General features: G+C 52.4%; 1 protein-coding gene across 2 annotated transcripts in view; it reads left to right on the top strand.

Moving 5' to 3' along the window:
- Positions 1-749: 749 nt before the first annotated feature.
- The window catches only part of CDK2AP1 (cyclin dependent kinase 2 associated protein 1), a 20,934-nt gene continuing 16,142 nt past the window's right edge, over positions 750-5,541 (top strand). The window contains exon 1 of one of the 2 annotated variants that reach the window (XM_019538886.1): positions 750-989. The gene's annotated coding sequence lies outside the window, so the exon portion shown is untranslated. Of the gene's footprint in view, positions 990-3,768; positions 4,006-5,541 lie in introns of those variants that run through there. The other variant, XM_019538889.1, reaches the window with a different exon arrangement.

Genomic DNA, 5,541 nt, shown 5'->3' with positions numbered 1-5,541 from the left:
GGAGAGCACTGCTTGGATATAATGAACAAAAGGTGGGCTGTTGTATGCCCAGTTCCTTATTCTCTCCCCAATTTGTGGGAATTTCCCCTCTTTGGGTCCCTTATTTCAGGCTGTCTGCAGACTCAGGCAGACACCATCGTATTGGCAAGGCTCAGGTCTCCTCTGGACGGTTCTCTCAACAACCAGGAGGGCCAGAAGCATACTTACCTCGAATGTAAAACCATGGTTCTGAACTGAGCACCTCCATCCATCACCTGGACACATTGGCTTTCATGCCAGACAGTCTTAGCGCTTCCGTGCACGTGTGACGTCCCAGTCTGAGACCGGCAGAAGCAACCTATCTCAGGAAAGCAGGCGCGGTGGGCATGGTGCTATGAGCGTGCAGCAGGCTTGCTCTCTGCCAGTGGCCACACAACAGATCCTGGAACTGACTCAAAGCCCAGGGCTGGCTGGCAGCAAACCCCAGACTTGCTTATCTCTTACTCAGGACCTGCCTCCCCACAACAGACCTTGAAGGAGCAGGGAGAGGACTAACACAGGATCCTTGGGATCTCTTGCCACAACCACACAGGGCCTGCATGGAGCAATGAGTCAGAGGCAGAGCACTGACGCAGCCCAACAGCAGAGTGGTGCCAGCTAGCTACTTGCTGGGTTGGGCTGCCTCATTTGGCAGGAAGATCAAGGACTCAGGAATGGGAAGAAAACAAGAGTCCAGCCTGGAGAGCTAGAAGGGAGAGTCCTTCCGGGGGTTGATCTGGGAGGAGCTGGGAAGATTGTCCAGGGAAGCCCTGAAACGAGGGGAGCTCTGGGCTCCATTAGCCTCAGTTCAACTCAGCGACTCCAGGGACAGAGGAGGAGCCCCAGCAGCCCTGCTCGGTCACAGAGGGATTCATCCCATTCACTGCCAAGCCAGGCAGCTCTGGCTCGCCCCAGCAGCCTCCGGAGTCCGAGTGCCAGCAGCACAGGCCCCATCCTGGTCTCCAGAAGGGGTAAGTCAAGATGCATCCTCTGTTCTCAGGGAGGCCTCAGCCTCTTTATTTCATAGTGATCAGAAGAGCAAAGAAGCCCCAGTGTCCCCTTCTGCTCTGGTTTCCTACTGAGTTGTGTGTGGGAAAAGGAGGCCCAGCCTGCTCTCCTTCCTCTGAGGACTCCAGGGGAAAGGCTGTGCCCTCCCAGCTGCGGGAGGCTGGGAGGAGAGGGCATGAGAGGTAGGAGGAGGGTGAGCCAGGATCTCTGCCTGGTGTTGTTAGCAGCCTGGCAGTCCTGCTCCTGGCAAGCAGGTAAGTCTCCCATGGAAGGACTGAGAGGCTGAGAGCTAGGAACACCCCAGAGCCAGTTCTCAGGCCCCTCCAGCCAAGCAGGGAAGGTGAGACTTGCTCTTCCTGCTGGTTCAAAAGTAAAACAACTAGGACCCTCAAGGCAGCTTTCCCTGAACCCATTCACGCCTTCTTGATGCATTCAGAGATGCAAAAAATAAACCCTGGGCCCTTTTCTCTTCTTTTATGGCTCCTTTTGAAGGCAGAGCCCAGAGGAGTGATCCTGGGAGACAAAGAGTCTGAATTCAGGCAGAGGGCAGGGCAGGGCAGGACCTTACAGCAGCGGTAGCCTTAGGGTTGTTGGGGCCCTGGGCAAGAGAGTAATTTTGGGGGCGGCTTAATTTTGATGACCTAGAAGCAATTCAGACATTTGTTGCAAAAGTGTGGAGCCCTGGGCAGTCATCCGGTTTGCCTTCCCCACTGCTCATGGGCTGAGTCCAGCCTTGGAGTCCATAGCCTACAAAAGTTTGTGCCTCGTTAGTCAAGTGAAGGTGCTACCCTACCCTGCCTTGTGCCCTGGGGTGGCCAGTGCTGTGCAACACCCCACACATTGTTGTCAGTCACTGGTTTGCCTCTTGATCAGAGCTGTTCTAGGTGGCAGGACCAGGAAGGACTCAGGGAACCAAGACAACCCATAAGAAGGCAGGAGGGGAGAGTCGCTCCAGGGGGTTGCAAGGAGCTGCCTGAAACTGGAGGACAGGGCTAGGCTGGGAAGAAGTCTATTTTGGCAGGATGTTGAAATGCTCTCCCCAGGTCTTCATGAGCCTCGGCCTATCATAGTGTGCTCCCTGGCTCTGCTGCCACCCTGTACGCTGCCACGTTGTCAAACCTAACCCTTCTGTATCAGAGTTTACCACTCCTGCGAAATGGGCGCCCAGAGACTTCACTTCTTAATCTGTAAAATGGGGGTAAACAGACCTTCTTTCTCAAGTGGCCTGAGAGCTAGGGATGGAAAGCATGAGGTGAAGGCCACGTTGTTATGATGGGGGCTGTTGTTTCTGAAGTGCTTTGAAATCCCTGACTGCTTGAATAGAAGGGCAAATGATCGCTATTATCATCCAGGTGATGCAACAGCATGTTGCAAAGAGGTGCAGAATATTGGGCAACCCACTGCACAATGGAAGACCTGAGGAAAAAAAAACACAAGGCAAAAGCCACTTGGCGGGGGGGGGGGAGCTGTTAATCTATGGTCTAGACAGGCAGTCAGAAAAATACTTCTTCATGCGTCCTCCTCCCCTTCCAAGACCCCTTGCCCCCTCTGCCTGTTTCTCAGCTGGGTCTGTTTGGTGTGTAACTAGGAAGGAGTACTGAGGACACCACCCACTCAGACACACGGTGTAGAAACCAGACTTAACAATATAGGTGCTCGGAGGAGATGCCAAGCGTCCAGTTCCTGGACTGAAGACAACGCTGTAGAGGGAAACGCTGTATAAGACAAGCAAGAAATAAGGATAGAAAATGACATAGGTTTGGGGTCCGGTAGCAGAGCAGAAAGCTGTCCGAGAGGCAGCGGATGGATGGGAATACTGCTGTCCCAGGTGGTAAACCAGTACAGATGGCGCCATGATCTACAATCGCAATGACATCTAGGAATCACTGAAGTTTATCAGACAGACAATAGGCCCTCCATGTGTATTTGCCCACTAGACTTTTACAGTTCAGAAACTGTTGCACGTCTACAACACAGACCATAAAAGGTTTGGAGGAGCCGCCAGAGATGTGCTTTAAGCAAAACCTCTAAATACATATTTACACAAGACCTTGACATGCTCTTTTACCGATGCATGTCTACCAGATGATCTCTTTTCAGACAGGTGTTTTTGTCTTGTGTTTCAGACAGGCTGGCATTTGGGAGGTTTCCAGGTGAATGAATGGTCTGCTCAGGAGTTTGCAGATGTTTTAGATTGTGATTTGATTATATGTATTTCTAAGCCCCCAGAATCGTGGAAATAGATGTTCAACTATAAAGATCTAGGATTTGCTCCCTGTTCTAGATGGCACATGTGTCTCCACAATAACAAGAGCAAAAAATACACAATGTATTTAGTTACAATAAATCACATGCAAATGAACACACCAACACTACGTTTTGCACAAATCAAGAGGTACAAAGACAGGCAGAGATTTTGACATGTTGTCTGTAACTCCTCTCATTGGGTACTTTCATCTAAAATTAGAACAGACAGGACCACTTTGTACTTGTCAATCACTTTTCATTCCTAGATCTCCAAGTACCTGATGCAGAGAGATCTGCGTAACGATGACAAGAATTTGACTTTATTTTAAAAGACGAGGAAACCGACACAGAGAAGTTACTCATCTGATTTCTGCAGTTGCTGAACTGCCACAACCCTTAGGAAGGTTGATGGGAGCTAAAGGCATTCAGGACATTTAAATTATAAGCCCTTGAGAGCCAGGGGTCAGTGAGTTTGTGCGTATATGTGTTTGCACAGCATCTTGCACTATGAACTCTGATCCTAACTGGGCCGCTGGACAAGACCATAATAAAAATACTTCCTGCTCTGAGCCAGATCTTACACAGGAAGCGAGTGGCAGAGGTGAAAGTAGCACTCACATTTTCTGACTCCACCCCGTGCATAATTAATTTACCAGCTCCTCTCCTGGAAAGTGTTATTTGCCACACTGCAATGAGGGTGTCACCATCCACCACCAGGAAAAGAACTTGCAGGTAAACTTTGCCGCCTTTCGCTGCGGGCTTCACCCTCACCTCCCACACCTGTAGCTCCGGCACGTTTCTTCTCCAGCCGTTAGGGAGCTGTGGGATCCAATCCCGCAATGAACCCACCTCCAGAGAGAACTCAGTTCAAATTGGTAGGACTTTTTATCTAGGAAAGGGCTCCAGGATTGGGCTATTGCATGTTTTGTGATGGTACCTGAAGACTTGGAGGAACAGGAGTCAGAAAATCCAACGAGCTGGTTCTGACAGGCTGGAAAGTCAGCGGGTCAGATAAATGCGCTCCAGCAGACCTAGCATTGTGTGCATCAGTGTCCCCCTGCCGAAACACAGTGGCAGGGAGCTTTGAACTCAAACTGGGTTGATGAGCTTTAGTTCAAAGTACCCCACCACCCTTTTTCAGCACAGGGGACACTAATACACCTGACAGTCAGGTGCTTTTCATTAGCACAGCTTGCCAATTAAAGCCCCCCCCCACACCCCTCCTGGAGCAGGTGTCAAAATGCCCCAAGGGACTAGGGGTCCCACTGGTTGTTGAAGCTGTAGTTGATGCTGCTCTGGCCCTCGTTGCCATAGCCAGAGTCGTGCAGGTGGAGTTTCGACAGTGAGAATGCATAGAGCATCCTCAAGATCGTCCATCTGGTATCGTTTATAATGATGGGGATATGCTTTGATGGAGTGTCCAGTGGTTAGAGCAGGGTTTTGGGAGCTTAGAAACCCAGGCTGCTTTGCCTGCTCTGACATGCATTCTTATGCAAATTGGCAACTCCGTTTTCCCACCTGTAAAATGGGGAGGATACCCACCAAAGCTGTGGAAGTGCTACGACGTGAAAGATGTTGTAGGCCCAGTTCTGACTGTGTCAGGCAAGGCCCCCCCCTTCAACCAGTAGATCCGCTGCTTTGGGCCCGAGGCAGGTCCCACGGAGCTTGCAATGGCTCCAGAGTCAACCCAGGATCTCAGCGACGTCCCCCCAGACGGCCACGATCGTCTCAGCTCAGAACCTGGGTCCTTTTATTTATTTTTGTAATTGGTTGTCAGAGTTTTCACCCCCTCCCCCATTAATTTGGGTGGTGGGAAACACCCACTCACGCCTGCGCCCCCAGCCCGAAAAGCACTTTGCCCCAGGATCCCGTCCAGCAGCCCGGAGCAAACTTTGGCATTGCCCCCTCCTCCGCCAGGGATGATGATGATAATAATTGGACAACGGAAACAAAATGACCATTTCCGGGCCCTCTTTCTGCCCGGCGCCGCTCCCGTCTTCATCTCAGCCCCTTGCTCAGGGCTCGGCCCTTGCAGCCGGCCTTATTTGACACGGTTGCGAGCAGACAGACGTGCCCGGCGGATGCCGCCTGAACGCTGCCTGTGGCGCCCCCCCTCCCCACCAGGCTCCCGGCAAAGCCCCCCCGCCCGGGCCCGGCGGGGGCCCTGGAACGTCTCCAGGGAACTCCGTGACGTGCCCCGGGCGGGCAGCGACGTCACCGGCGGCGCGCGGGGGGTTCCGGGGCTTCCCCCTGGCCGGGGCGTCCCCG

Source organism: Crocodylus porosus, unplaced genomic scaffold, assembly GCF_001723895.1.
Source record: "Crocodylus porosus isolate Cpor-Errol unplaced genomic scaffold, CroPor_comp1, whole genome shotgun sequence".
Classification (NCBI taxonomy): domain Eukaryota; kingdom Metazoa; phylum Chordata; order Crocodylia; family Crocodylidae; genus Crocodylus; species Crocodylus porosus.
The sequence above is the reverse complement of the archived record's forward strand: the minus strand, read 5'-3'. Positions and strand labels throughout refer to the sequence as shown.